Source organism: Nicotiana tabacum, chromosome 12 (genome assembly GCF_000715075.1).
Source record: "Nicotiana tabacum cultivar K326 chromosome 12, ASM71507v2, whole genome shotgun sequence".
Taxonomy (NCBI): Eukaryota; Viridiplantae; Streptophyta; class Magnoliopsida; order Solanales; family Solanaceae; genus Nicotiana; species Nicotiana tabacum.
This window is the reverse complement of record NC_134091.1, coordinates 67,569,763-67,581,225: the sequence shown is the minus strand read 5'-3', so window position 1 is coordinate 67,581,225 and position 11,463 is coordinate 67,569,763. Positions and strand designations below refer to the sequence as shown.

Sequence of the window (11,463 nt, the reverse complement as noted above, 5' to 3'; positions counted from 1 at the left end):
TGACTCGAGCTCTCGATATTGACTCGAGCTCGATTCTGACTCGGATCCCTGTATTGATTTGGGGTAAGTATTGGTCGGTCTCTGAATCATAAGCTCGATAACTTTACTTTGCATCATAGTTTGACTTGGATTCGAGCTTGATAATAACCTCAAGCTTGATAATAACATCGAGCTTGATAATAACATCGAGCTCGACATCGATCGGTCCTTCGGGCTCGAAGCTTGGTGACCTGATTTCGGACCTCACCCTAATACTATGAAGTCCCTTCTCCGATCCAATATATTACTATTTAAACCAGTTCGTACGAAGTACTAACCGATTTTTACCGTATATACTCATAAATGTCTCAAAGTGGACAAAGGCGAGAGTCTAGTCGAATAATCTATCTTTTGCTAAACTGAGGTAACCTCATTTACTACTATTCTAATTTCTAAACATTGTCTTTATCTTCCACTTTCTCATTTACCAGAGGAACAAACTCTAACTTGTTCTTTGGAGTCCGTGGCGTACGAGGAATCTCGAGGCTGCTGTACGTGAGAGAATGTGCCTCACATAACCATAGAATGTACATCCAACAAGTGTCACTCCACAGCCCAAGGCATTCATGAATATCAGCCATGAACAAGTAACGTAACAGCCACAGCTAGCGACCTGTGAAAGTGGATTATCGCCACAAGTATTTCATATCGTCTCGACCAAATTAAAGGCAAAGATGCCAAAAGACTAAGAAGCAAGGATTTTCTATTTAATTTGATTTCAAAATGGAACTTGATTGACACCTGAATATATATTAAAAGGGCATGTCGGGAAGAGAAAAGAGCGGAAATCACCTTAAGGTAGTTTCCAGCAACCATTCAAACTGACAGCAGTTGTGGAGTGGATGACATAAAATTAAAGATAGAGAAGTTAAGGCAGAATTAAAAGCCAGCACTCCAGAGGGGAAAGTATATAACCATTGCAGTCAACAACCCCAGCTCCTTCAAAGAGTAAACCTGGCAGCGCCAATATCATAGTTGCAAAGGGAGCCATGTAGAAAATTGTGTTTATACTGGAGAACAACAACAAACCAACATTAGTTACATAGGACCATTGAAAATCTGTAACTTTATGGCATTTTCTATTTCTTCTCGACAAACAGTAAGTTAAATAAGTCATGTTATTATATGTTTTCTATAATAAAATAAAGTAATAAAACACGAGGAAAGCATGAGAATTTTAGACAAACCAACAACTGAAAGAGTACCAGGGCATATTAACAATCAGATTGAAGCTATAGTACTTTGCAAATGTTAGTTTAATAGTTCAGTATCTCCTTGTATATAACATATTCCCTCCGTTTCAATTTATGTGAACCTATTTGACTGGATACGGAGTTTAAGAAAAAAAGGAAAACTTTTGAACTTGTGGTGTAAAATGAGCCACATATATTTTGTGTGGTTATAAATAATTGCATAAAGGTAAATTGTTTCCAAATAAGGAAAGGGGCCATTCTTTTTGACACAAAATAAAAAAAAATAGATTCACGTAAATTGAAACGGACAGAATATGTTGCAAACTAAGAGTTGTATGAGTTATGCACAACTTTATGTCAGATAGTATTTTCCCTTATGTTAGACCTTGATTGGTATGTGTTACACCTGACGACAAAGGTAAGTTTCCGGGCCAATCAATTTAGCAGGGGATAAATCATTTCCGGACAAGATTGTTTGACAAAAACTATTCCAATTATAACCTGTAACCTTTGACTGGGTACAGGAACAGTGGTAAAAGTTGCGTTACATCTCAAGCAATTCCTTTTAATTGACATGGTAGAGGAATGCATATATTATCTAAAAGGAGGGGAGAAAGAGGTAGGAGCTACATAGTACCTGTCAAATTTGTAGCCATGCAGCAAAGACTCCGCTAGAATAGTTTTTGTACGTAGAAGTAGCAAGACAGCCGCCAAATAACGCAGCACAGAACCCAAACATGTTGAAACTGAGCTCAGTAACAGAAGTTAGCAGAATTCCTCCATCAATGGGAATCAAAGAAGTCCAGATCCTCCAGTCAAAGCTCTTTCTTCAAACTAGCCACTGCAGAATCACTGTTCAAATACAGTTATCCGAAGCAAAAAAGGTTAAGAAGAGTCCTCGGGAAGGGCTTTGAGGTTCAAGCTTTACCTGTTGTTGCAGGAGTAAATGACTTTATGGTCTGCATCAAAGAGACAGGAATTAATGTATCGCAGTATGTTGATACAGAACACAAATGACATGGGAAATATTCTTCTCCACCGATCTATCTGCGGGTTCAACCACACGATGAGTGGCTTAAGTTTGAGCACTTTAATTGCCAGGTATGCACCAATAGCTGAGCATATCAAGTGTACGCAAGATACTGTCAATGGAAATTTAAAATGCAGTTTCTGCATGCAAAGACAAGTAGAGTATACAATTATAAGAAGAAATTAACATTACATGTGTACAACATGCTCATACCCTCTTTCCAGAATATCAACCTTGCAATTATTATTCAAAAAGGACGTTAAGTTTCTTTGCCCCATATAAAGTAGTTCTTCATTTTCCCGGAAAAAAAAAAAAAAAAAAAGAGAAGAGAAAAGTAGAAATCACACATGCTAAAATATATCAACCTAAAATGCTGAAAATTCCGACCAAGAAGGCATGTCCTCATTTGCAGACAATAAACTCAAGTATTACTCATTTTAAGCATAACAACCAGAACTCTGATTGGTGTGTACCAACTAATGCTATCAACGTAACCTTAGAACTGGGTTTGGGGTTTGGGCACAGGTAATAGTGGGAGAGTGACAGTGGTGTGCAAAATAAGGCTGTTATCATTTACGAGGCATTGTGATTTAGATCAGAGAGGAAGCCAGCCGAGAGCAAATGTTCCAGTGTTTGCTGTCAGATATAATGAGAAGGAAGAGAGAGAGAGAGAGAGTGTGTATTGGCTTAAGGCTTTAGACATGGACAGTAATGAAAGCAACCTGGCAGAGGCCTTTGGATGGTTAGTCAATAAAGGAACTGGCTTAGTTATGTAATAACAAGAAACATGTAGCTTTTGATATTTGTGACTTATGAGGCTCAATTAGTGTAACCGACTTGTCGTTTTAATAATTTACGTTTCGTTCGGTGACTTAAGGTCTCGAGCAGCTTTGAAATGTGTATTATGACTTGCGAGGGTGGTCAAGTTTGGTTTTTGGATGATTCACGATTTAATTGAAAGAACAATTCTTGTTTTGGAAGCTTAAGTTGAAATAATTGATCGGATAGTGAATTATGTGTAAACGACTCCGAAATAGAGTTTTTATGATTCCAATAATTCCGTATAGTAATTTTGAACTTAGGAGCATGTCCGGAAAATTGTTTGGAAGTCCGTAGTAAACTTTTGCTTGAAATGGCGAAAGTTGAATTTTTGGGAAGTTTGACCGGGGAGTTGACTTTTTGATATCGGAGTCGGAATCCAGTTCTAAAAATTTTCATTAGATCTGTTATATCATTTATGACTTGTGTGCAAAATTTGATGTCAATCGGAATTGATTTGATACGTTTCGATACAAAATATAGAAGTTGGAAGATTTGAAAACTCATAATTCGATTTGATGCGCGATTCGTAATTTCGGCGTTATTTGGCATGGTTTGAAGCCTCAACTATGTTCGTATTGTATTTTGGGACATGTTTGTATATTTGGTTAAGGTCCCAGAGGAGTTGTTATGAGTGTGGTGATACTAGATATATCAAGAGAAATTGTCCCAGACTTAAGAGGGGTGGATTTCATCAAAGCACTCAAGCTACAAGTTTTATTCCAGTTAATACTCCATGTGTACAACCAGTTAGAGGTAGAGGACAGGCGGGTAAAGGGCGCCCTAGAGGGGGAGGCCCAACCCATTGATATATTTGCTATGGTGTGGCTGAAGCCACTACACCAGATGGTGTCATTACAGGTATGATCCCGATCTGTTATAAAAGAATATTTTTTCTTAATTGGATTCGGTTCTGAATATTTAGGCGAGTCCTCCTATTATGCTCCGCTTATGGGCGAGCTTCGTAACTTTATGACCCACTTATATGTTTATCCTGTTGGGAGATTTGATGATGTTAGCCCGTGTCTATCATTTTTATTTTTGTACACTATTGAGGGCTATAAGTCCAAAAGTAATTTTTATTACTCACTACAGTGGGTTTTGATATAATTTCGGAATAATTGATTTCAATTTTATGAATTTTATACCCTATTGGAATGAGGGGTTCATTATGTGTTGAGAAAATTATTTACGATGTTTATTGAAAAGAAGAAAGAAAGGAAATTGAAAATTTCAGTTGGCACAATGTACAAAATACTTGTGATTTGGAATTGAGGATGAGATCCTCGCATTTTTATATGATATGATATATTTAAACTGTGCTACAAGCCGGGATGGAAGTTATATAAGGACGAGGTCCTTGTGGTGAAAATTATGAGTTTAAATTCTCCCTTTGTGAAATTAAATTTGAACTATAGTATTAATGGGGAGTCATGCATGTTAGGCTTATTTGATAATTCTTTTATATGTTTCTGTGCATATTTATCCATATTCGTGCTATAAACATTGCGTTTTAGCCTATAAGGTGAGTGCCCAGGTGGTGTTAAATGCGACTCGTTGATTCGGATAAATAATTATGAGGTCTTCATGCCTCGCATGTTGCTGTCAGTGTTGCAAAAATTTGAAATTAGATTTTAGTTAATATGAGATTAATTGAGGATGCTATAATTAATTATAAACAACTATTATGACCAGAGATGTGGTTATGGGCATACGTTAATGTGTGCGTAGGCACGAGTTGCTATAGCTTGTTGAAACTAATACCGTGTGTTGATGTGATAATAAGGCCTTATGAAATTAATTGGAGTGTAAGAAGTTGGCTTTATAGTTTATAAATGAGGATAAAAGAAATAATCTCAATTGAGATGGTGTTGTCGGACCCATGCTAAATTGTGGTGACGTAGAATCAACTGTGAGTATGCGTGTGATAATACACTCAGAAATTTAATATCCTCAGAATAATTCTTGGCATGTTCGAGGATGAACATATGTTTTAAGGGAGGGAGGGTGTAATGACCCGACTTGTCATTTTAAGAATTTATGTTTCGTTCGGTAGCTTAAGGTCTCGAACAGCTTTGAAATGTGTATTATGACTTGCGAGGGTAGTTAAGTTTGGTTTTCGGATGATTCAGGATTTAATTGAAAGAACAATTCTTGTTTTGGAAGCTTAAGTTAAAATAATTGACCGAATGGTAAATTATATGTAAACGACCCCAAAATGGAGTTTTTATGATTCCAATAGTTTCGTATGGTGATTTTGGACTTAGGAGCATGTCCGGAAAATTGTTTGGAAGTCCGTAGTGAAATTTTGCTTGAAATGGCGAAAGTTGAATTTTTGGGAAGTTTGACCGGGGAGTTGACTTTTTGATATCAGAGTCGGAATCCAGTTCTGAAAATTTTCATAATCTGTTATATCATTTATGACTTATGTACAAAATTTGAGTTCAATCGGAATTGATTTGATACGTTTCGGTGCAAAATGTAGAAGTTGGAAGATTTGAAAACTCATAATTCGATTCGATGCGCGATTCGTAATTTCGGCATTATTTGGCATTGTTTGAAGACTCAACTAAGTTCGTATTGTATTTTAGGACATGTTGGTATATTTGGTTAAGGTCCCGAGGGCCTCGGGTGGATTTCGGAAGGTTAACGGAATGGATTTCGGACAAAAGGAGCTGCTGGAATTTTTCTGCTGCAGAAGCTGGTTTTGGACAACAACTCGTACAATCACACAGCTAATTTTGAAAGCTTATATCTCGAAATCTATAAGGAATCTGGAAACTATCAAAACATAAAAGTTGTAGCTCTTTGATTCTTATTTCCAGAATGTTAAATCATTTATCATTTGGATATTTATACAAAAAGTTATGATGGATTAAATAAAGGCTGGTATGGCAGTTTTGCCAGAAATATCTGATGCGTGGAGCCGATTTTGGAAGCTTATATCTCGCAATTCATAAGGAATCAGAAACGTATCAAAACATGAAATTATAGTCCTTTGATTCTAGTTTCCAGAAAGTTAAACCATTCATCATTTGGACATTTGTACATAAAGTTATCATCGATTGAATGAAGGCTGGTACAAGCAAATTCTGGTGTGAACTTTTAGTGACGGAAAATGGACTTTTAGTAACGGATGGGCAGAAACTTAATGACCAAAAATGGTCATTTTCTTCATTTCGTTTTGAATTTTTGGAGCACGATTCTTGGGAGATTTTTGGGCGATTTTCACTGAAAAATATTGGGGTAAGTGTTCCTTATCCTATATTGATTTTATTTCATGATTCCATATTCATTTACATCATGAATCCATGAATTTATGAAAGAAAAATTAAGATTTTTGCACAATCTTCCAAAAACAAAAATTTAAGATTTGGAGGTCAAGTTGTTATCGGAATTTGATAAAATTGGTATGGGTGGATACGTAATTGAATGGGTTGTCGAATTTCGTAACGTTCGTCGGATTCCGAGATGTGGACCCCACGGGCGAATTTTTGAGTTAATTTCGGATTTTTATTGAAAAATATAATATTTTCTTATGGAATTGATTCTGTAATTTTTGATGACTGTATCGAATAATTATGACTAGATTTGAGCGGTCCGGAGGTCAGTTCAAGCAAGAAGGCAATTTTGGAATATCGGCATAACTTCAAAAAGGTAAGTGTCTTGCTTAACCTTGAGTGGGGAAATTACCCCTTAGGCATCGAGTCTTATGTGCCATTTGTGAAATGTGAAAAGCCGTGTACGCGAGGTGACGAGTACGTACTCGGGCTTATATGTGCAAATTTTATTGGATTAAAGTCTTAGGCCTTATTGTGTAGTAAATTGGATAATTATTGGCATTTATTAAATCATCTAATTGCCATGACTAAACCCTTGTTATTGAATTTATTTTTATATGACAATTTGATGTGATTGTTACTTGAAAATGTATGTAATTTCGTGAGTATTTCTGGTTTGATATTTCTTGAAATTTAATTTTATTATGAATTTTCACTATGCAAATATTTAATTAAGCAAGTTTAAAAAGAAATGTTAATATAATTATCTAAATTTGGACTAATTAAGGTGTTGCCCTATGCTGATTATTTTCTATCTCTGTTGATTGTTTGTGAGGTTTTATATACATTGTGAGGAGCCTTGGGCTATTTGTTGTGAAATTAATTAATTTGGTTGTATCTTTGGAATTGTTTGTGGCCATTGGGCAAATTGTGATATGAATTGATTTTGTTATGTTGCCGTAATTTTTCGTATAAATTGTTGTGTTGTGTGAGTTATTATTTTGAGGATATAAGGGTGATATTTCACGATATTATGTGGGTATAAGAGTGGCATTTCACTGTTGTTGTATTTGTTGGAATATTGTCTGGGCGGAGCGATAAGAGTGGCTATAGGAGGGATAAGGGTGGCAATAGGAGCGATAAGGGTGGCTATTAATATTGTCAGGGCGAAGGGATAAGGGGGCTATTATAGGAGTGACAAGGGTGGCTATAGGAGAAATAATGATGGCTATTGTCAGGGACAATATGTGACGATGTGGTGTTGATGATTTTCATGTAATTTTCTTGTGTTTATTTTTATACTTGTGCAATTTGTCTTGTTGTTGGTAAATTGATAACAATCTGATTTATATTGAAATTGGGAGCCTGTGCCTATTGCCAGGCAAATTATAAAATGAAATGTGGGCACGAGGTGCCGTGAGTAAATAATGAGTATATTGGCACGTGAATTGTCCGTGCAGTTATGGTATGACATGAGGGCACGAGGTGCTATGATTAAATGATAATGATACTTGGCATGTGAATTGTCCGTGCAGTTGTGATATGAAACGAGGGCACGAGGTGCCGGAAAAAAATATGATGATTTAATTATGGGCACGAAGTGCCGTGGAGATACGAAAAAATGGGCTGAGACCTGTATTTACGAAAAATATGAAAATGGGTTGAGACCCGTATTTTTATGATTATGAAATGAGGTGTCGCATGGTGACTTTTTAATTGAAGAATTACATTCAAAATATTTATTTGGAAGGATTTTTATTTAAAAAGTATCATATGAAAGAATTGTATTTGAAAGATATTTATTTGAGGAAATTATATTTTAAGAGATTTATAGAAAATATTATATTTGAAAAAGAGTTATTTGAAAGAATTATATGTGAAAGATATTTATTTGAAGAATTTGATTTAATTAGGTGTACTTGTATTTATTATATGTTGAGCGATATCAATGGTGTTTTGTTGTCTTGATGTGCATATCAATGGTTATTTTATATTGCCCTTGTTGTTATTTGTTACTATTATTTTGTATATTATATTGCACAAGTTATTAGACTGGTGAGTGTCTTGACTGTACCTCGTCTCTACTCCACTAAGGTTAGTCTTGATACTTACTGGGTACCGACCGTGGTGTACTCATACTACACTTCTCCACATTTTTGTGGAGAGCCAGGTATTGGAGATATCAGACTCGGACAGAATTAGAGTGGGATCGCAAGGATTCAAGGTAGAGCTGTTTGGTCATCGCAGTTCCTTGGAATCTTTCCATTTTATTGTACTGTTATTTATTATTTAAACACTATTGAGTATTCGATCCATTAGATCATTACATGTATTCAGTTAGAGTTCGTGACTCAGTACTACCAATCTTGGGAGGTTGTTATATTTGTAATTATTTTCGCTGTTAGTTTTTTTTCTTTTTTTTTAAAATGACTTGAATTGTAATTAAAATCGGCTTACTTAGTCTTAGAAACTAAGTGCCATCATGACGCATGTGGTGGGATTTTGGATCGTGATAAGTTGGTATCAGAGCTCTAGGTTCATAGGTTCTACGAGTCACGAACGAGTTTAGTAGAGTCTTGCGGATCGGTACGGAGATGTCTGTACTTATCTTCGAGAGGCTACATAGCTAGTAGAAAAAAACTATTTCACTTCTTTCATTCCTTATCGTGCGGTATTTATTCAGCTTGAAGCATATATCTTATGTTCTTTTGCATCCACTCGTGCATGAAATTGCGCACTCGATATCAACTATGCGTCAATGGTTCGTGATACTACAAAGGGGTAATAAGGGAGCCAAGGTTGCTCAACCATTGTTACCACTTGTCGTCTAGATCAAGGATGCGGAAGTATTGTGAGATCATTCAATTGTGCACGTGGAAGTGCAGAAGGTTCTGACATCTGATTGATAAGTATGATCTTAAGAAGGTTTAATTAGCTGTCTGATCGTTACAATCATGATAGGGTCACGATGTGGATGTAGATCTGAAGATAGTTGGTGGTATTAGAGACTATGTGGTTCGTATGAGATTTCTATTTAAGTGAAGGTTACATACTAGCAGTCAAGGCACCGGAGGAAGCGAGTTTAACTGTCACGAGGATGACATGCGCCAAATAAATGACTTGAGGTTTCTTATGAATGGTGTCGTATGAGTGGTGAAGGTTAGTATTGTGGATCATCGGACAGTGTCCTATGGCTTCGCGCCAAGTGAAGGGAGTCCACTATCAACGATCAGATTGCGGGGTCATGTGTTATATAATTTTTAGCCTGAGATGTATTTATGTGGTATTGAAAGTTTCTCCGAAACTTGTATATGATTAAGAGCTGAGATTTGTATGGGATGATGCTGGGACTTGTTGTATTCCCGCGTCCTTAATAATTCTACATTTCCATATCAACGAGGTCATGGAAACAATTTCAGAATACTCGGGGTGTTCCAGTAAGTTCTTTTAATGTACCAACGGCATGGGGTTCCTATAATGTGTATTCCAGTTATCCGGCACAGACTCAGTGTGAGCAGCCGAACCCGCAGAGGAGTTGTTATGAGTGTGTTGATACTAGACACATCAAGAGAAATTGTCCCAGAATTAAGAGGGGTGGATTTCATCAAAGCACTCAAGCTACAAGCTTTATTCCAGTTAATACTCCACGTGCACAACCAGTTAGAGGTGGAGGACAGGCGGGTAAAGGGCGCCCTAGAGGGGGAGGCCCAGCCCATTGATATATTTGCTATGGTATGGCTGAAGCCACAACACCAGATGGTGTCATTACAGGTATGATCTCGATATGTTATAAAAGAATATTTTTTCTTAATTGGATTCGGTTTTGAATATTTAGGCGAGTCCTTCTATTATGCTCCGCTTATGGGCGAGCTTCGTAACTTTATGACCCACTTATATGTTTATCCCTGTTGGGAGATTTGATGATGTTAGCCCGTGTCTATCATTTTTATTTTTGTACACCATTGAGGGCTATAAGTCCAAAAGTAATTTTTATTACTCACTGCATTGGGTTTTGATGTGATTTCGGAATAATTGATTTCAATTTTATCAATTTTATATGAATTTTATGATTATGAAATGATGTATCACATGGTGACTTTTTAATTGAAGAATTACATTCAAAATATTTATTTGGAAGGATTTTTATTTAGAAAGTATTATATAAAAGAATTGTATTTGAAAGATATTTATTTGAGGAAATTATATTTTAGGAGATTTATTGAAAAAATTATATTTGAAAGAGAGTTATTTGGAAGAAATATATGTGAAAGACATTTTTTTGAAGAATTTGATTTAATTGGGTGTACTTGTATTTATTATTTGTTGAGCGATATTAATGGTGTTTTGTTGTCTTGCTGTGCAAATTAATAGTTGTTTTATGTTGCCTTTATTGTTATTTATTTCTATTATTTTATATATTATATTGCACAGGTTATTAGACTAGTGAGTGTCTTGACTGTACCTCGTCTCTACTCCACTGAAGTTAGTCTTGATACTTATTGGGTACCGACCGTGGTGTACTCATACTAAACTTCTGCACAATTTTGTGCAGAGCCAGGTATTGGATTTATCGGACTCGGACAGAGTTAGAGTGGGATCGCAAGAATTTAAGGTAAAGCTGTTTGGTCGTCGTAGTTCCTTGGAATCTTTCTATTTTATTGTATTGTTATTTATTATTCAAATAGTATTGAGTATTATTCAGTTAGAGTTCGTGACTCAATACTACCAGTCTTGGGAAGTTGTTATATTTGTAATTATTTCCGCTGTTAGTTTCTATTTTTTTTTAAAAAAAAATGACTTGAATTGTAATTAAAATCGGCTTACTTAGTCTTAGAGACTAAGTGCCATCACGACGCGTATTGTAGGATTTTGAGTCGTGACAATTAGAGCACTAGGTAATGTTTCTTTTCCTATTTCTTTTCTTTTTTTGCTTCCATATCATAACAACAATAGAGCAATAATCAAAACATAAACTCACAAGATTCTTCAAAGAGAAATGGAAATGAAAAACACTTGCATCACCATACTCCAAAGAATCCATCTATTAACACATTTAAGAAAACCCATCTTATCTAACTGTCATGACCCAAAATCCAACTAG

At 35.8% G+C, this 11,463-nt stretch overlaps 1 pseudogene; it reads right to left on the bottom strand.

The window, feature by feature from the left end:
- Positions 1-431: 431 nt before the first annotated feature.
- LOC107820059 (GDP-mannose transporter GONST5-like) overlaps positions 432-11,463 on the bottom strand; it is a 51,173-nt pseudogene continuing 40,141 nt past the window's right edge.